The 21,445-nt window shown below is 42.6% G+C and overlaps 2 long non-coding RNA genes across 12 annotated transcripts in view; one reads left to right on the forward strand and one right to left on the reverse strand.

The window, feature by feature from the left end:
* Positions 1-21,445, forward strand: part of LOC141774164 (uncharacterized) — a 188,862-nt gene that overhangs the window by 107,971 nt on the left and 59,446 nt on the right. For all 10 annotated transcript variants that reach the window (XR_012595247.1, XR_012595246.1, XR_012595238.1 and 7 more), the window contains exon 6: positions 20,363-20,486. This is a non-coding gene — a long non-coding RNA (uncharacterized LOC141774164). The remainder of the gene's footprint in view (positions 1-20,362; positions 20,487-21,445) is intronic.
* Positions 1,036-20,064, reverse strand: LOC141773507 (uncharacterized). Of its 2 annotated transcripts, none has more exons than XR_012595139.1 (3): positions 19,929-20,064; positions 2,157-2,257; positions 1,036-1,162 (listed from the first exon to the last, which is right to left on the reverse strand). It is a non-coding gene; the product is annotated as an uncharacterized LOC141773507 (long non-coding RNA). The 2 variants fall into 2 exon arrangements; XR_012595138.1 differs by lacking the exon at positions 19,929-20,064 and adding an exon at positions 4,183-4,230.

Raw genomic sequence — 21,445 nt, forward strand, 5'->3', positions numbered from 1 at the left:
GCATGTGAAAACCTATTCAGTAGGAGGTGAGACATCAAGACGAAACATTGGTTAAACTCCAAAGTACTTTGTCATCGTCTGTGTTACTAATCCATTCAAAGAAAGTATGACTGTGATGGATATCCGTGTTTCAACATATCTACACAGCAAATAAACACATGTTTTTGTGTTAACTGTAAACAAATGTTTAAAAAGGACAAAGAAGTGTTTACCTAAACACAGGTTTCCATGTAATCGTTGCCTTAGTCACAGATTCTCTGTTTATGGTGTTCCTGTGGGAAGAAAACTACCGTGTTCCCTGCTGCCAATAGAGGCTTTACAAGGTGACTGTGGAGTGATTAGATGAATTGAAGTGAGAGGTTTGCCATGTCTTAGCGATTTCACTATTATGTTATAAGACAGAGACTTTTGGAAAAAAATATTAGGTCATAATTTACCAAAACTACATAAATAATCCATAGCTTCAGCCATTTTTGTGTAATTTGGGGTCCCAGTGTGGGGCTCTAGTGTGAGTTGTGTCTGCTTTAAGATACATGTTGCATAAATTACTCATACTGTATGAGGAAAATAAAACCGTTGATAATGTGTGGAGATAATAAGTGCAGGATGTGAGCAATTTGCTTTTAAAATAAGAAAACATTTTTTTCCGTTTTGTGTTTCAGCTAACACATAGATCGCTAAGGAGACGAGCAATCTTGCTTGGCAAATCCTGGACACAAGGATGAAAATCCTGAGACTATTTGCAGAGTCATTGCTTTGACAGATCAAGGGAGCAGGGAAATATAAACAGAGCGTATTCTGTAATTGCGGCAGCCCTGGGCTGTGTGCTGATGCCACCCTGAAGGCCCTGCTTTGATGGTTTACAGTACCTTCTCAGGGAAGTTTCCATTCTGATCCTTAGACTGAGGCATATATGATGCTGCATGAAAGGCATCCAAAAACAGAGAGTTGTGTTATTTTTTAATGACATATCAGTCGGAACAGTAGAATTATGTAGAACAAATTTGTTTGTCCATAATATAATATTACCAGACTCACCAACGGTTTTGCGTCGTTGAAGCGACCCCTCCTCTTCCTGGTGGTCTGTGGTCTGGGTTAAAGCGTGGAAAGTGGCGCTCCTGGTCAGCGTGTCCCCAAGACTGCAGGAGCGCGTTATCGACCTCTGTCACGTAATACAGGTTTCAGTTAATATTAGACTGGTAATCAAGCCCAGTCTAATCAATCAGTCAGTATGTATTTTGAAGTCGTAATACACAGTCATAGTCTAAATCAGATAAAGTAAATTTCTTCCAGGAATGTGTATTGACTCTGTAGATACCTTTAGATTAGGGCTGTCAATTGATTAAAATATTTAATCGTGATTAATCTCATGATTGTCCATAGTTAATCAGGATTAATCGCAAATGAATCACACATCACAAATTTTGTTCAAAATGTACCTTAAAGGGAAATTTGTCAGGTATTTTATACTTTTATCAACATGGGAGGCGGCAACTATACTTGCTTTATGTTATATTTTAACACAAAACAATGACAAATATTGTCTAGAAACCCTTACAGGTACTGCATTTAACATAAAAAATATGCTCAAATCATAACATGTCAAACTGCAGCCCAACAGGCAACAATAGCTGTCAGTGTGTCAGTGTGCTGACTTGACTATGACTTGCCCCAAACTGCATGTGATTATCATAAAGTGGGCATGTCTGTGAAGGGGAGACTCGTGGGTACCCATAGATCCCATTGTCATTCACATATCTTGAGGTCAGAGGTCAAGGGACCCCTTTGAAAATGGCCATGACAGTTTTTCTTCGCCAAAATTTAGCACAAGTTTGGAGCATTATTTAGCCTCCTTCGCAACAAACTAGTATGACATGGTTGGTACCAATGGATTCTTTAGGTTTTTCTAGTCTCATATGATGCCAGTATCTTCACTCTAGCTTTAAAACTGAGCCTGCTACAACCTAAAAATCTGAATGCGTTAAAGAAATTAGTGGCGTTAAAACAAATTTGCGTTATTATCACGTTAACTTTGCCAGCCCTAATTTAGATACATTTAAGATGTGTGTGGGGACCATAGAGCATGTAATATACAGTATGAAGAGATCATGAGAAAAGCTTTTGGGTAAAAAATGTTCATTGCATGGTCTTCATACCCCTTGGTGTGTAAATGTGTCCATGTTTGCAGCGAGAGGAAGCCGGCAGAGTTCAGCTTTCAGCATGTCGGAGCAGCTCACATCTCCGTTGCTCAGTTCATCTGCATAGTAATAGAAACAGTAAGTCAATAAATGAATACGAATTTATCCAAGTTAGTCCTGTCTTAGTTAGTCACTGTGTGGGAAACAAACTATTTAATGAAGAACTTGTTTTCAGCCTTTTAAGCCACTCTACACTCATGGTTTAGGCTTCTCAGCCTTCATGGCGTGCAGGTCACCAGGTCTATTTACAGTGCATTAGCTGGTGCTGATACTGGACACAGCTAGATGGGGTTGCTTGGCAACCCGTCATGCACACTAATGTCCGTCTGGTTGATGACATACTTCTCCGACAACCCAAGTTCTTTCCCACAGAAAGCTCATATTCTTACATTTTCCAAATGTCACTTGGTCAGCGAGCAGATATCTTTTTTTCTGCTATCATAACAAGCAAGACGAATGAGGCTGAGAATATGGCATCCGAACTAGGCCCCGGCTTTCTCAGGCAACACAGCGATGTGATGTGATAGATGTTGGAATGTTTGGTGCCCAGAGTTGTAACTACTTTAAGTTGTATATCTTCACAGATTGAAGCGTAACATCCCCCGTACAGTTTAAAACAGTAGTCTTTTCAAATAGTTTACCCAACAAAAAAATTCTGCCTAATTTCTTAAACACATGTTTTTCATTTCAGAGGCCTGTTTCTGAAAGGCTGGTTTGACATGGATGGGAGTTTAGATGGAGTCAGAATCAGATAAGACGGTGTAATTGGTTTATGTGTGTCAGCAGTGGAATCTTGTCTGGGTCCTGGAGAGACAGAGGAGTACAAGGAGGGGGGTGGACGGCGAGCTGGCACTCTCTTCATCACCTGGCTGGCCTGTGAATCACTGTAGAGGATCATAAAGTCTGGCCTACAGCTAAGCAAATTCAGAACACTCTCCATGCACAACACAACCGTTTGAGTAGAAAAGCGATGAGTCTTGGCTCAACGTGATGACATGTAGGAGCACCCTCCTCTAGCTGACCTCAGACACAACAGTGTGTCTATGAAATCCTGAGAAAATCATTTCCAGTCTCGCTCTGTGACGTCTTTTCACCGTGCATGGTGGGAAGACACACAAGACGGGGAGCTGTGTGAGAATTCTAATGGTGGGTAGCAGTACACCCACACCACAGCCATGTTCAGACTCCACACAGCCTGAGTCGTCCAGGAAAAGCCCAATCAAAACAAAGAAGGACAGGAAATTTTTTGGGCAGGCTTAGGGACACACAGCCTGATGTTGCCTTAAAGGGTGAAATCAGTAACGGAGAGATGGACATCATTCCCAGCCTAAGTTGGCTCAGTCAGGACAAGTCGAAGCATGAGTGAGTTCTCTCACCCTTGACTGATTAGTACAGACAAGCTCATTGCATCCTTGCACGCACACATACAAACACACTGAGCAACCTAGGTTTGGTGGTTTATAAAGTTTGACAACCAGTTACACACAGACACTCACAGGGTTAATGACAAAGCAAAGCTTTAGAGTCCGAACTTTTCAGCACATTTATGTAATGGATAGGCAAAAGCGATGCTTATCGTTTCCAGTATTATTGTCCTCCTTTGGTTTGAAAAGAAATTAAGCTCTCTGTGAGACGACTGAGGGAGGAGAGCATGCTGAGTCACAGGAACCCAAAACCTGGGAACCGCCTGCCCAACCACGCACTGGGAATACACACACAATGGCTAAAAAGGGATTCCAACAAAGGGGAACTTCTGCAACTCCCAAAGGAGGCGTTCGAGGTACTGTAGCCATGTCACATAATGACTGCCATTTCATCTGAATGGGAAGCTGAGATCAAAACGAAGAGGCAACACATGAGCTCAACAGCTGGATGGAGCGAACCATCATCTGGTGCCATTTTTACCTCTCACCTAGAGTTTACCTAAATGGAAACAGAAAGGTTTAAATACAAATACGTGCAAATTTACCTCAAGAAAACTCACCCAAGTTGTGCTCAGTAAATGACAAAAGATTTATCCCAGTGTTGAAGAAAGAAAACCAAGACAACCTTTGTGACAACAATTCCCTTTGGAATAAAAAAAAAGAACATTAAAGAAAGATTTTGGGAAACGCTTGTTTTCTCTCTTGCTTTTTTTTACACCAAATTAAATGAGGAGAACAGTGTCAAATTCATCTTTATGTGTTCTGTCAAGAGATAGGTCTTTTTAACAGTAGACATTTTGACTTGTCATAATAGGAAAAGCACAGGGAGCCACTATGTACAATACCAGGACCCTGAAACTGAATCATTAATGTCAATATTTACACCTTTGCTGTCCTACTGTCAAAATGCACTCTATGAAAAGGGCTTATTGTTCTAAGGTGTGTTTAGCAGTTAGCCTCCTTAAAAAGAAGAAATCATACTTTGCAACAGCTCAAAGTGTGTCTAATTAATATGTTTTATTTTGTTGGCTAATTATAATCACCTGGGTTTTGTTCAGTGAATATACACCGTTTCAACAGCATTGCATTGCTAGGCAACAACTTGGTTCCATGTTTACTTCCTGTCAGCTGATGTCACTCACATAGGTTGCGTCTGAAATTCCATACTAACATGCTATTTACGCTAAAACAGTATGTGAGATATTTTAGTATGTCCGAAACCTTAGTATGAAATCAGTAGTACAAGAACTGCATACTAATTCTGGTGAAATATTACAGTATGCAACGCTGGTTACTATGGCGGCATAAATATCCCACAATGCAATGCGGTAGTGACGACAACGTTCACAACAGACGTTGACGACAGCTCTGTCACAGCTATATACTGTATATTTTAAATTAATTCAGACTTTGTTTCTCACAAACCATCATTTTGGTCACATGAAGCAACAGCATGCTAGGCAACAGCTTTGGTCCACGTTTACTTCCTGTCAGCTGATGTCATTCACATACACTGCAACAGGAAATAAACTGGGACCCATTTGTGTAATGTTTATGTCTACAACTGTGAAATGGTCTATAGCTTAAATGTCTAATTTAAAATAGTTAGTGTGACACTTTTAGGTTGCTGTATGCAGTCACTGAGCACAGCTGCTGTTAATTGCTTGTTAAACCACAACGTCTCATTTTCTATTTCTACACGAGTTAAACACACAACCAGTAAATAGGACAACTTTGGAGTCATTGGGAGTTAAGCTAATTGCTTCCAGTGTTTCTGCTAAGCTAGGCTAAACACCACGGAGGTACCTCGCGTTGAACACAGAATCTAATTCAACATTAATCATCTCGTCTATATCCTAGTAAGAAAGCAAACAAGTTTTGCTCTATTTTTGGATTTCAATGAAACAGCACTGGAGATGTTCTCACTGTTGGACTCACTTTTCTGAGGGTGCTCAGGGAGAGGAGCCACCTGGTAGGCGCACCGTAAGAACCAGGACTTTATTTTCTCTTTATCCCCCTCTCTGGTTGTCACCGCCTCTCTTTCTGCTCCAGACTCATCACTCGGGCCCTCTTCAGGCTCAGCTACATCATCAGCACTGACCTTATTCTCAGCCAGTGTGAATACCTCCGTTGACTCCTCTGCCTCCACACTCTCCATCTTTCCCTCATAACTCTCCTGGTCACTAGCAGCAAAGCTTCCATCGCTGCCAGATGTGTGTGCCACGCTTTCCTCTGAATTAATGTCAAAGAACTGATCATCGTCAACGACGTCAGAGGGAGTGGGTGGGATCAGATTAATGACGGGTGGTGTCAGGAGGCTACCAGACGCTGGCGTGCTTTCAGTGCCGCTCTCAAACAGCAACGAGTCTTCCTCCTCTTCTTCATCATCTTCTCCACTGGTAGAAGTGATGGCCTGGCACTCTATAGGGAGTGAAGAGAGAGGCTTCAGTCGTTTCTTTTTCAGAGCCCTCGGGCAGGCAGACACAGAGCTGGCTAAGCGGGCCATGCTGCTCCTCGAGGTCAGGGGGTCGTCTTCGAACAGGCTGAAGCTAGCGTTAACTATCCCCAGATCCTCTACTGTAATCTGGATAGCCTCCCTCTCACCTGATCCCCGTTGATCCAAGCAGGGATGTTGAGGTCCCCCATTAATCTTCTTTTCCTGCTGCTGCAGAGGATCCCCCTCCTCACCTCGCAAACATGAGCAGCAGAACAGCCTGGGCAAAAGACGTTGAGTGCTCTTTCTCCATGGGCGCTGCTGAGGCCGCTGTTTCTCTGCATTTGCACTTGCCATAGCAGTGGCTATACGCTGGCTAAACTGCTAAACACACCATTCTTCAGCTTGATCAGACAAAACCTCTGCAGACTGAAGAGAAAATAAACAACCATCCACACCTCAGAGATATAAGACTGCCCCGTGATAGAAGCCACAGCATCTGTACACAACACAAACACTCATCTGCAACATGTGTTGCTTAGGAGAGGAGTGACATAAATGGATCAATTCATGCTCCGGGTCAGGTGAACACTTGAAATGAATGCCGGGCTTCATCAGCCGGCTTTGATATGTTAAGCAGCATCATTGTAGATACAGCTCTTGTTTCAAAGGGCTCTAATAAGACCGTAATACCCTGCCAAAATACAATCTTGGCATAAACTATATGTGTAATGTAGATAATAATAAGGAAAGTAAATTGCGCTTGTATGATTATACTGTGCGTGTGTTTGTATTGGTGCACGTGTCCATGCATGATAGTGCATGTGATGATATTATTACAAGTTGGTGTTCAATTTCTATGTGGGTCATCTGTCGGGGACTTACAGCATGTATGGAAACCGGTGAGAATATGGGCTGGCGGATGCTTGGCTCATACAACCCCTATGGCATCAGATAACATTTCCTTCATTCCACAGGCCCGGTCCTGTTCTCTGCTACATGATAAGTCACCCAGCATCAGCTTAAAACCCTTTTGCCACACCACCCACATTGAGAGCTCTTATGAAAAGATGATATCTGTGTGTTTTTCTCACGCCCATAAAGTGACAGTAACGTGATAGGAATAATTACTCCTCCACAAATATCTACCTCTCATCTTGCAGTCTCTCTTTGTAGTGAACGGAAGCATTGACTACTGTTTGTTTTTGTTTAGCTCTGTCATTACTTTCCTCAGTTTCTTCCATTTCCACTCCCTTTAAAGCTTCAGTAGGCGTAAAGTTTTTGGCATCACTTGGAAAAAATTCCATAATAACCTTTCAGCATATTGTAATTCAAGTGTTCTGAGAGAAAACTAGACTTCTGCTCCTCCTCAAGGCTCTGTTTTCAGGCTTTAAAATAATCTGGCCAATCACAGGTCATTTCGGAGAGTGCGTTCGTATGAGTGTTCCTATTGGCTGTGCTCCGGCTGGTGGGCGGTGCTTGGTATTTCCTCAACTGATCTCAACATGGCTGCCGGGTTTTTCATTTTAAAGAGTACACTATAAGATGTTTCTGAAAACATTTGAGACGAGAAATAGGCATTACAGCAACAGAATATTGATTCATATTTGATCAGCGCTGCCTAGTTTGACCGTTTGATTGGAGTTCGCGATTGATTGACACCTTCAGCTCGGCTCTGATGGGTTGTTTTCCTCCGGTCTGTGAAATCTTGCATTAGGAGCACCAGAGGACACAGAGGCACATGATTTTTTTTCCCACTGCTGCTTTAAGAAATTTAGCTCCAATAGGCAGTGTGTTTACCTGCCTACAGTGTGTAAAATCCAGATTAACTTCCTTCAGTTTTAAAGTTATTCTACATATATTTCTCCTGTCATAAAAGTTAAGTGCCAATGCAATATATTCCCCACACTCATATGGAAAACTCAGCTCTATGTTTAAATTAAAATCTACCACAAAGGTTGCCTTAATTGGGGTTTTAACTACACTGACTCTTTTTTCCCAAATAAAAGCTGACCTCAGACACTGTAACTATTCTCAAATTAGGCTAAACAATTTGTTGGCGTGCAGTTGTATAACTTGTGCACACTGGCAGCAGATTGAAGCAAAAGTAGTTCCTTCTACTTTTCTAGATACCCCGAGCTTTTCAGGTAGTAAAGTTCCAGAGAGACTTAGTTGCTAGGCACAAATTACAGCACCTCGAGGTGATTTCAGCGGGAGGCCAGCTGACTATTGACCAACTCAGTGCAAGGGCTGAAGACTCTTTGTAGTGGAATGAAAAGTGCTTTTATACCCATGTCACTCAGAGACCCACATGATGGTGTCCACGGGGAGAAAAGGTGATATGACGTGAACAACATGGCCTCACAATTAGGGGAAACTATTTGGGTTCAGTTTACCTCAGATTTAAGCGTGACACAGCAAAGCTAAAAGGCCAAGACACACCCAAGCCGAGAGCTACAGTACATTTGGAGAGGTGAGGAGGACATGCATTAGAAAAAAGAAACCTGCCCTCCACTTAAAAACAGCTGCAAACCATTTTTGGAGTCAAGCATTCAAGAGAAAAAATATATATAATGTATGTAAATTGTATGATCTGCAGTGTTGAGAACAACTGTGTATTGTTAAAACATTTTTCAGTAATGTATAAAGGGGGGAATTTGGAAGTAGGGGTCTGTGTGACATAATCCTGGTCAATACTACGTGCCCAACAAAGGGGGGCAGTACAGAGCAGATGCACAACACTGACAGGACATAAAACAGAACCCACCACTTCTTAGAACGACCTCCTGTGGTATTCACAAGTCTGGATAAAGTTAAACCACACAAGTGCTTTTCATTCGCAGCCTAGCGAGGCCGGCTTTCATGATATCTTGATCTGGTATTTGCAAGAATATCAAGTTTTGTCATAATCCTTTTTACATGTTGTTTGAATATCCATAAGCAGTAGGGGAACGAAAAGATATATGTAGGATTAATGTTCCATCCCCTTTATACGGGCTATGTTTGAAATTAGCTGAAAATCTGTGACCTTTACTGGCAGATTTAGGAAAAATGAGTTCCTTATGATAAATGTTGAGAGGCAGTGTAAGTGACAGACAGACAAAAATGAATGTTTCACAGCTGCCGTAGCCTGGGGCCATCTGTGGGAGAGATGACTGAGACAGACATGGAAACCCACCCGTCTCCACTCTCTGAGTGACGATGTACATTTTAAACTATTCTAATTATTTGTCTTTAACTCAGCCTCTTGAGTTTGTTTGACTTTTATTCATGCATTCGCAAAGTTACATCACCGAACTCCATTGCGCTTGGTTAGTTAGTCTACATGTCCAGACATAGGTCCGCGAGTATCTGAGCATGCTCTGAGTGGTAGATTGTGAACGGGTCCCAGACGGCCGTGCAGCCAACATCAACACCAGCCCTCAGCTCTGGGAGGGCTCCTCTCTAAAACACCCTCACCTCTTGCTCAGTTGCAGCACAGTGAAACATGTTGAACATTTCCTGTGACAGTCATGTTTCCATATAGGCGTCAAGACTCTGGGTCCATAGTCAGCGGTGGGTTCTGTGGTGAACATAACCCTGTTTGGCGATACAGAGAACTCACACAGGCACACACAAAAAAAGAAAGAAAGTCTTTTTCTCCGCTCTAATTCACAGAAGAGGACAGAACAGTCTGTAATTGCATTTGCTAAACAAGACAGCAGCATGAGTCACTTTCCAGAGGCAAGGAATGTCACCTCTTCCTGTGAAAGCAGGAGGAATGGTGGGAGTTATTACTTCGGAATAACATCCACAACCCTCTTTTATATTGTCAAGGATGTTGAGCAACCGCAGAGGGCCAAACAACGCGGCGGCATTCTCAGAGCAGCGAGGGGGGTCTACAAAAATAAGCATATTTTTCAACCGAGGATGTTGAGTTCCCGATTCAACAGATAAATCAACACATCACGCATCGAGCCCTTTCACCACCGAGTTTCACTTAAACAGATGCGTCCATTTTGCTTACACAGATCTTCCTGTTTGTGCACGCCACCACCAAACCTCTTGGAAGTCGGACCAAGTGTGCCAAATATTTGCAGTTTCCCCTGTGGCTGATACCTAATAGCATGAGAAAAAGGAGTCCGGCGGGGGGAGGGAGAGGGCAGTGACCTTGAGAACTTCTGGGTTGAACTTTCCCCTCTATCCCGCCTCCCCCCACCTTCACCCGCCAGTCCTGTGCTCCCTAATCAATTACTGTTGGCAGTCAGGAGACCACCAATGATTAGCAGCAGCAAGGCAGACGTGGTTTGGGGGTTGGAGTGTGGGATGTGGGAGGCTGGGAGGGTGGCGCGTGGGGGGAAAGGAGAGGAAAGAGGTCCTACAAACGGCTTTGATCAAAACGCCGCCTCGAGAAAAGCGTAATGCAACAGGACCCCCCTGGTTTAAATGACCCTTGAACAGTTTTATTTATCTATGAGAATGAAAGCCGGCATCCTTTTGTATTTTGTCTCTCAGGCTGTCGCACGTGAGCGGACAGCTGTAGATCCCAAATAGTGTTTACACTCACACATGCACAGTAGAAACCAGCCGAGACCGACAGGCTTAAAGACAACAACACAGAAACACCGCACATAAACACAAACCTTTTTTGTTGTTCAGGTCTTTGAAGCAGAAGGGAAATAATTTACAGGCACTTTTTTTTTTTATGAGAATCTGTGCCGTTCCCACGCCCAGTGTGGCAGGAAGGCTCGACAAAATCATTTGTCTTAGATTGGCTGATTGGCTTGCTGGAATCTGAGTATGTCTTTGACGGATATGGAAGTTTAATTTGATGAGAGGAACTTTCCCACCACACCCACCCACAACCGGTCTCCACTCACTTTTTTATTCTTTTTTTTTTCCTCTCCATCTCTGATTCTTCCGTCTGTCCCCTCTAAGTTTATAGGTTTATCTTTTTTTATAGAGTGAGAGTGAAGCTGACAGAGAAAAGGGGCCCACACTCCTGCAGATGTCAGAAATGTTTGTGTCATTAATTCTCCCCTCTTGTTTTATGGTCAGGGGTAAGATAGTGAGACACAGTTAATGTGCATGGGGGAGAGAGTGAGAGAGATAAACAGAGAGAGAAAGATTAAATAAAGAAAGATAAAAGAAGAAGAAGGAATAAAAGACTGAAGATATGAGCCAGAGCCGACTGCTCACACAAACCTGCTTTACAAGTTGTGGCTTCCTCCGGGGCTCTCCATGGCTAGCCCTTTCTCCAACTCTCCCTGCACACAATTAATGGTATTATGAGCACCACTGGAAAGCTTCAGCTAAACAGTTGTGTCTACAGTTTTCCCATGGGAACACAATTTTGTGTAGATGCCAAGCACTTTGTAGTGATACGGTTATCTGTTTTCACTGATGTTCTCCTTTGGGGACTTGCACTGTTGAGATAGCTTCGAGGTAATAAAGTCAAATCAAATTAAGTTTTATCTGTAATTTCAGAGCCAACGAGGATTACTGTATCATGATACATCACTGAGCAATGCGGGCTGGACTCGGGCAGTTTTGGAATCCAGTCCGTGGTATTGTTTGCTGCTCTGGGTTTGTCTTTGTCATGAGATGTTTTTCACAGCCAGACAAGTATGGTCACTGTGATGTCCGCAGCCAGAGCATCTGAGCCTCATCAGGCAGGCATTTCAAAGCTGCTGTCATGGGTATTTAGAAAGGGGCAGACCAAGGACAAAGGCCGACTATTGGCAACTTGTCCATTTTGTAGCCCCTTTGAGGTTTCCTAACGATGCCTGTGCCCTCATAGAAATCACTGCAAATTAATTTTAACACTCAGTGAAAAGACAGATTAGTGCCGAGAGGATGGCACAAAGGGTGTTAAATATGGCGAGCAGCATGCTGGACCACAGGCCAGGCCCGGGACACATTACCCACAGCTGCCAACACTGACCTATTTTCACCAAACCAGCTTAAAGATTTTTAGCATCCTCTATTGTGCAAAGGCCCTGCAAAGCATACCATTGAAGTCTTATCTGCATGACCCCCTTTGGGTATACGGTGGCCTTTGATGCCTCTCATAAAGGCAGTGATGGGGTTTTAATTAAGTGTGGCAGGTGATTAGATGGTCCATATTGATCTGGAGGGTTAGGGGCAGATGTTGCAAGACACAGCCAGGGGGAAATGGCTCCATAAAGAATACAAACAAGGGCCCAAACCATTGTGGGCAACCCTCACTCTTAAACCGAGAGAGAAAAGTGATTTCAGATTCAATTATCTTCTGTGCAGGAGGAAATAGTGAGCAGATGGCAACAATAGTCACGGGCCTCACAGCGATCAGCACTGTTCATGGACATCTTTTCTTTGGGACAAATTTACCGTGGCCTCATGAGGTTTTCATTGAAGTGTTAGCACTAGGAGGTGAAGCTTGCCAACAGGTCAATAGCATTAGAGACATGACAGAGGTCTAGAGCGTCAGAATATGTTATGTAAACTCCCTCTGACACCCCTTCCATAAAAGATTTGCTTTGTCTGCTTGCATTTTGTCAGTTTGATTCTTTGGGGCGGGAAGTGATTTTTTTGTTTGCACAGGAAATGTGCTTAATGTCTTTTAACTTCCTTTACTGCCTATCAGATCATGTTAAGCAAGTATTGACATGGTGGAAAAACAACCATGTCAGCATGTAGGTCAGTCCGGAAAAATTATCCTCGTGTCATGCTATGAATCACAATCTAAAAGAGTGTAAATGCCCGCAAACCAAGTTACAATTTACAAGGGCTTGTGATGATGATTGATGGGGTCATGAGATGACTAATTTGTAGTTACAGTTCGTGGGAGAAATTTATGAAGACAAAGACTTGGAGGCACGTCTGTCTGAGCTTGTCTGCTGGCTACCACTATGGGAGCGGAGCGAGAACCATATTTGAATGATGACCACGTGTTTTAACACAAATAAATGACCTCCATTTAAGGGTACATAAATCGGATCTTTTGGAAGGGCAGTGGCCCTTTTGAGGGAGCACAGACTAAACTTCTAATTAGATTCATGCCATGGCTGAATGAGAAGGGAATGTGTTTACTTTTTGGAAATAGCCATGAATAAAAACAAATGGGACCTGGGAGAAATCCTAAAACTTTTATTGAGGAAGAAGTAAAGAAAGATTCAGAGGGTTCTAACAGACACGTTATCTTCAGTCTAATGCTCGTTGTGGATCATTACTCATTATTGTCAACATTTGGCAACGTGTCTGCACTGCCACCTCAAATTAGTGTTAAGGTGTTTGCAGGTGTCAGGAATGCTTAAGGAAAATGCTAAAGTATCTGCAAGGTCCTTCTCTTTGCCTGCAGTTATTGGCAGTCGCCTTCATGAGGAAGGCTTTGTAGCTGTGCCTTTGGTCCTGTTCAGACCTGGTATTAACATGCATCTTGGATGATCACATTCTTTTAGCAGTGTGTATGCAAATGTGTCCTGCGTCACATTAAGGACCGCCTACTCAACTGACGTCCCGCTGGGATCCGCAGGGTTTCACTGTGCTCGTCATGAGAATAGACAGGCAGACGCCGTTGCCTGACCACCGGTAGACAATAAACTTATGTTTAGATGTTAATAAAATGTACCCAAATTCATAAATATGTAGGATATTACTTCTGACATTCCTGTAATATTACGTCATAAAGTCTGCTATATTGGTCGTGTGTTTACTACGTGTTTATTTGCATATAGAGCGGGGAAGTGAGATCGGATCACAAGTGGTCACTCAAGACGCATTTGGAGATGCTTTCTAAAGCCAGGTGTGAACAGACGTACTTAAAGTTGTCCACTTGCGATCCGATCACCCAGGACGCATGTCAATGCCAGGTCTGAACAGGGCCTCTGATTAGAGCAAAACAGCGGTATTGAAAATATGATTAAAATAATTTGTATTTGCGTTATGCAGGTCATTTACAACATTGAAATGTATGTGCGTGTGGTACGTAACAGTATGAGAGTAGAGTGAACTACAGGCAGACTTTTCTCTGCCACTGTTTTGTTCACACGTTAAGTGAACTCATACCTAAAAATACATTTACTGTGTGACGTTTGAGCCTGTTTATCCACTTCAGTGTACCAACCTGTCTGATTGGTGTGATATACAATATGCTGTAGTCATTTAATACAGGGTGTGTTACTTAAAAAAAATTTGAAATATTTATGTGTTTAGATTTTTTGCATAATTACATATTACATCCAGCACACATACACACTTTGTTGTAGCGTGTGAATGTGTGTTTGCATGCTTATCAGCGTATATCTCGGCATGAGGGAAAAGTCAGTGAATAGGAAAGGGAGACACACACACTTTCTTTCTCTCTCCTTCCTCCATCTCTCACTGGAAGCTATTTATGAATGTCTGGCAGTGCTGATGCAGGGTGGCACAAAGGCCACCTTTGAGAGCATAATATCAGAAGTAATCAGCACCTTGAATGGCTTTAACAAAAACCTGGAAACACAATGGGATCAAATGTACTGTATACTTATTAATCACCTGTGACAACCGTCAGTGTTCATGCAGATTGCCAACATTTGAGGAACGCGGGCGGTGATCCTTTAATTTCACAGAATGAAGTGTTGAAAGCAACCTGAACCTTCTCAGCAGCTAAATTAGAAAAAGGGCAACACAATAGTTGCTCATTTCCTGCACTGAATAGACTTTTGAAATGACCTCAAGCTTATTCATCCTCTTACCATTATCAGAATTAGCATGACACAAAGTGCTGTTCCTGTTAGGAACTTGTAATGGTCATATTTGTAGAAATTACATTCTTGTCACTTCGCACAGGAAATTACTATCCGCGTCAATGCATTGTCTGATGGTTTATTAATTTAAAAATACCGTTAACTCATCACATCCAGGTTTGTGTCAGCGACAATGTACGTTGTACCATGAGAGACATCGACTGCCGCTTTGTGAATATTCTTTCGTTAAAGTGTTAGCGTGGAGCATCCAGGCGAGCGATCTGCTGGGGTTACATAGATATTTTTTGTGCTCTAATTTAAAGGATGAGTTCACCAGTAGACCATTTTCCTAAAATCTTGGAGTAATCCTTTAAAGCACACGCTTCTAGTGTGCTGTCACAGACATATAATCTCCTCTGTCCTCTGTACTGCTGGGGTGTGAGCGGGGAGTATTTGTGTTCTTTTCCTCCTGTGCTGACGGTCCTCTCAGGAGGCCATTAATGCTGCGTGTCTAGTCACGCTAGACGGCAGCAGGCTGTTTTAGTACTCAGGTTGCTGAAGGTTGCTCTCTCACCTTGACCCCACTGAAACAGGAGAGCTTGAATACTGTCTTCCCCCATTTGTTCAAATAGCAACATCAGGGTTTTTTTTACACCAGAATAATAACCGGAAAGCAACTGTATCTTTGTATAGAAGCACAATATACGTATCATTTTACATTATTTGTTGTTCTTTCCTTTTTTATCCTTTGCCTCCTTTCTCTGTTTCCCCTGGTTGTTATTGAGAGCAATAAAGGATTAAGCCTCTTGTTTGTCGCAGCCATCTTATATTCCACTGTTTGTTGTATCAGCAATATACTTGTGGGACATTAGGAGCTACTAGTAGCATGTAGCATTTACCAACATAGTCTCATAGTGTTCTGATAATAAACATTTTTTCATGAACAATTATTTGAATATTGATAAAAATAAACAAATATGTTAATATGAAATATGATATATTGCCTCTGAATTTTATGTTTAAACATCCAGTAATATTATAATATAACCATTTGTGTAATACTATTGTGTCACACTAAATTGCAATTTTCGTAATAGATGCAAAATAATAATTACCTAAATATGATTAATAAACACTGGTGGACTTGCTGTTTATACACACACACAAAAAATCATAAAATGTTCTTCGTTGTTAAATGTACTTTTATTAAAGGGACAGTATGTAGGAGTTAGTGCCATCTAGTGGTGAGGTTGCAGATTGCAACTAACTGAACTGAACTCTTCCCTTTCCAAGCCTGTTGGAGAACTACGGTGGCCTTCAGGTAAACATGAAAGGCTCTCTCTAGAGTCAGTGTTTGATTTGTCCGTTCTGAGCTACTGTAGAAATATGACGGAGCAACATGTCGGACTCCGTGAAGAGGACCTACTCCCTTTGTAGATATGAAGGGCTCGTTCTAAGCTAACGAAAACACAACGATTCTTAGTTTCAAGTGATTATATAACAATGAAAACATAGTTACTAATATTATATTATATTTCTGCTAATAGATCCCCCGAAATCCTACACACTGTTCCTTTAATTTTGCCTCATGCTGTACTTTAGTATTATTAGTCTAACAGTCGCACTACCTTGCAACCTAACTAGGTGCATAGCCTTTATAGAAATAGCTGGCGTCAGCACTGTTGAAACAGGGTTTAGACCATCTCTAAGCATCTGTTTCAGCAGGAAACCAACCCCACCACAGCTCCAGCTCCCTGATAGACAGATCAGACTGAGGGTCAGCTTCTGTGTCAAAAGAAGAGAACAGGTCCATATTGTCAGTTTGATTAGGACTCGTACTCTTTCACTAAACCCTGTCCCCAGCAGCCCCCTCACCTCATCCCGGGCCTGGTTGGAATGCAGGGGAATCTGATGGCAGACAGGAAGTCCTTATTGTACTAGCGCAGAGATCCCGGAGCCAGACAGCATACGGGAGCGATGTCATCCCTGGCCGGGCCAGGCATATCTTTGTGCTTGCTCACCGCGTAACAAAGACGTAAATAAACACTGTTACCCCCACCGGTCTTCAACTGTCATTTCAATTAGGCAGGGTAGTGATCGAAAGCCACGGCCTGTGTTTTTCCCAGCCATGCCGTTACCTCTGACCCCCGCGGCTCGTGCCTGAGGTGATTTTCTTTATTAGTCCATGGGGTCAGTATTTAGCCCCATAGCCATCAGTAGCTGGCTTAAATCTGCAGAGTCAACACTCTGCCTTCCTGGCTGTTAGCTGCATTAGCACACTGAAGCCCCACAGCCCTCCCACTCCCACTCCCCAAACATCCTCCCTAAGGCCAGATAACATCTCTGTCCTGTGCATTCATGAGCCGGCCAAAAGCCCTGTGGTCTGACGTTGGGCTTCTGCAAATGTTGATGCAAAGGGCTTTCTAGGAAGTCTATTCAATTTAAATATGTGACACTAGACAAAGGTTTTAGCAACAGTAACACGTTTAGAGTTGTGTGAAAGATTAGAAAACGCATTGGCTGCTTAAACTGGTCTGACTCTCTGCGGTTGCTGATGGATTTTCTTACCTTGAATTGTATTTTGACAACGAAACGCAGCCTAATGATAAAAGTTATTAATGGAGAAAGGGCAAAAGGTTACATAGAGGCTATAATCTATCTCACAGTTTTGAAGGTCTCCTGACACGAGCCATATACTAGCCTATTGGAGGTCTTGACTCTCTAAACCCTAGAACTGAGGCGAAGAAGTTAACAGAGCTGTGACCAAATGATCCATTTTCCAGGAAACCAAGCCTTTGGGCTTGAAACAGTAAATGTTTTGTTACTGTCAATAAATCATGACATTGTTTAATTAGCATCCTCCAAATTCTCATTCATTGTGGTGCGCCTCTGAGATGTTTCCCTCTTTGGCTTTTACTTGCATATTTCTCAAGATATTCCACCCATCAATTTTGCCACTGAGAGCGAGATAGAGGCAAACGGTAATTACACAGGAGGGAAATCTGGTGAGGAATAAAATGGGCCATTGTGATAATCCTCTGGGAGGGATTTACAATCCCTATCAGATAAAGAAACAGCCATTTGCCTATCTGGCTTCTTTCTCATTACACACATTTTTCAACATTTAGCAAAATGATGTACATAATTACAACTTCTGTTGCAGATAAAACTCCAAATCTAGTATTTAAACAAGTGCAGTCTCAGCAAACTGTCTTCTGTTCTCACAGCAACAGCCTAAAACACTGATGAAATACCGTCCCTCCCTCTCTCCTTTAACCCTGGGCTTCACCTGAACCTAATCTCACGGGGCATCTCAGCCATACAAAACCCTGTCAACCTGAGTAAGACGATGCCTTGTTGGTGGTGGTCTCTAAAGACCAGCGGGAACAATGGATCAAATACAAACCGAGAGGCTTTGAACTATTGTTGTAACTCTCTTTCTTTCTATTGCTCATGCCCACCATGACCCTCTGCTCCTGATATCTCGCTTACTATCCGGCTGAGTGAAAGTGTCTCATTCTAGAGGAGGAGGAGGAGGAAATGGCTGATTTGCCTATCTGGTCTACCTATGACCTAGATAATGGTGGCTACTCAATGAATACATGTAGATTTAACAGCCTTCATATTGGCTCACTTGTGTTTTTAATCTGATAAAAATCTACTTGGAATTCCCCTACATCCATCTCAGAGTCATAAAACAAAAGCAGTTTGGGAACCATGGGCGTGTAGGTAGATCAGAGGAAGGAAAGAGGAAGAAGCGGGATTTGGGAATAACCGATGACATGATACAGGATTATATGGAATCCAAATAATTATCAGTTACGACATAAAACAATTATAAAATTCTCATTCTTTGCATACATGCCTTTTGTAGTTCATTGTCTGTTCTCCCCGCCTCTACTTGCCCATTAAACACAAGCCATGAAACATAAGTCATCCACAAAGCTGCTCAGACACAAGTGTGCCCAGGAGAAAAGCTTGGCAAAATATCATTGCAATATTTAACAATAACAGCCTCATAACTGCATGGTCACAAAAAAAGCCATAAAAATTTCATTATGCATTTTCAGAAATAAGCCATGCACTGACAACTGTCGAAAGGAAAGGCGGGAGCCTGTTTGTGTGTGGATATTGCAGAGCGCTGCCAGCTTTCATGAATAACACAATAAAACAGTCAAAGAGCGCTACGGAAATCTTTCAGGTTTCCAAGTGTTTGAAAAATGGGACTTTCTTTCGCAAGAGGAATCCCGAGGAATCTGATCCCTGGATATCAATCTCTGTCTGCGTGATAAAGACACTGATGACAGAGGAGTTGATCACTAGCCTAGGGTGGGGTCTATGCATATTTGTCTGCAGTTCTACAGTAAATGCTGCTGTCTCCACCCAAACTCAAACCACTCCACAGACTTGTCTCTCTTCCCGAGCTGTCTGCAGACATCAAGTCTAACATATTGTACACTCGGCGTTCACCTTCATTCCAACAAGCATTTCCACAAGACAGGACCGCGAGGAGCCTCGGCTAATGAGAAAACAACATGTATGTAATCAGCTTGAGAGAACGGGGGGAATTCTGCAAACCTCAGTAAAGCTATCGCTGGCAGAGGCTGCTCATGATACAGGCTTGTCAGTTTCTGCCAGCTGGCACAGGCAGCCCTGGCAAAACCATGCCTGGTGGTTAATGGATCATAAAGGTTTGCTGGGAGCCGCTTCACAGCTCGAGTTGATTTAGCAATGTAACACAAACCCATTAGTGCAGCTTTTCTGTGTAAGCGAGCATGGCATTCAGACTACATGCACCATGCAGGCTCCATGCAGCAAAACACAGACTTATAGCCCTCGTAAATCGTCAGGTCTGGGCAACACGCACAAAAAGGCAGTTACACATTTCATCAAAAGAAATGATACAGCTTATCACATAATCACTGTAAAATTATTGGCATGCCCGAGGCAATTATTCTCAACTGCTTCATGTTAAATCATAGGAGCAATTTCCTAACCATTCTGTCCACAAAAACGATCCATTAAATCCAAAATGATGCTTAACTTATTATAAAGAGAGGTGCACTGCCTTCACCGCATATTTAGAAAACTGGCTGCATTGTTTTGCCTCCTATTTTCATAGCACTCTATGCATATAAAAGTTGAATGTATCATTAATGTGAAGAAGAAGAGGGTTCACTCTTACCTTAATACAAAAAGACCCCAGAGCATCATGATTCCAGGAGTGTGCCGTTAAACAGAAGACATTATTCATCCCTTACATTCTCTGTTTGAAGATACGTGACACGCTGTAGATGGTGCGTTGGCATGAGGACAAGCCTGGCTGGCTGACAGAACGGGATTAAACAGTATTAAGAGTGTCCAGATGCAGGGCCACACGCACGTCCGTTCATACTAATACTTCAACATACTGACACGCTGCACTGGAGGATGAACAATGATCAAAACCATTATCTCATCACTCAGAACCAATACCCATCCTTCCACTGTTTTTACATAAACACTTGCACGTTGGATCTTTACAAATCAAAGCATTTGAATAAAGATAGTCAGATGCTAGCTTCTGTAGCTAACAGTCTGTTTTTACACATGCGCTTTGTGTCGTTTTGCTGTGTGTAGATCTGTTGTTCAAAGCTGATTATAGTCGGCCAGATGGACCCCAGTGCCCACGCCTATTCTGTGTCACCAGCCCCCCTCCCCCCTCCTCCTCGGTGAAGGATACACATCTGGGTCATGAGATTTGGTGAGTACAGTATTTGTTTTTCAAATTTCTGCATCATGATCATGGCTTTGGAAATATTAGAGAGCGATTATAAGTTAATCAACACCCACAAGATGATTTAATAATCCCTCTATGGCCCATTTAAATATTACTTTTCTATGAAATCTACATTTCCTCTGAGGTCAGTGTAGGAAAGCAGAGTTTATGAACCTGTAGTGTAGTTACAAAGGCCAGAAATTGCCCAGCCGCAGCTCTGGGGCCGGCCCTGCTCCCTGGACGGCCTCCCCTGGAAGTCTCCTGTGACCTCTCAGACTTTCCATAAATCTGCTGAGTGATTGCGGTGGTCAATTAACGCTCTGTGAATTGCTCCCGGTGGAGAGAACGGTCACATCCGTAACAGCAAGAAACCAAAGCCGCGGGTTCACTCCGAGTTCTGCAATAATAACACAGTGAACCTGGTACAATGAAAAATGGGTTGAGGGCCCACAACTATAATAGCAGCTATTGTGCTGGTGGTCACACAGTCACTCAAGTGCAATATTCAGGAAGGCCATTTCATTACATCCAGTAGAGCCTCAATCATGTGTAAAATTAGCAGTTTGAATGGGCTCGCTATCATATCACTCATCAGCGGCTGCAGTGAAGGCTAATGGAGGTCCTTTCTTCCTGCTGACTCTTTTGGCTTAATTTAGTGCTTTTTTAAATCAAGACAGGCCTTTGAGTCAGTATTGTTGTGCTGAACCAGGGCGCTCACACCAATATGTTTCCTGAAGATTAGACGAAAAAATAGAATTTGTTCTGCTGAAGGAAAGAAATCAGTCAAAATGAGTGTTTGATGTCGAGTATGGCAGTGACCCTGCAAAGAATTTGTTTAACTTTCACATCCTGAGTTTGGACAACAATTGTATGCCCTACTAATTAAGAAGAACAATCTTTAAAGGAACAGTGTGAGAGTTCTGGCGGTGAAGTTTCAGATTACA

Source organism: Sebastes fasciatus, chromosome 9 (genome assembly GCF_043250625.1).
Source record: "Sebastes fasciatus isolate fSebFas1 chromosome 9, fSebFas1.pri, whole genome shotgun sequence".
In the NCBI taxonomy this organism is placed as follows: domain Eukaryota; kingdom Metazoa; phylum Chordata; class Actinopteri; order Perciformes; family Sebastidae; genus Sebastes; species Sebastes fasciatus.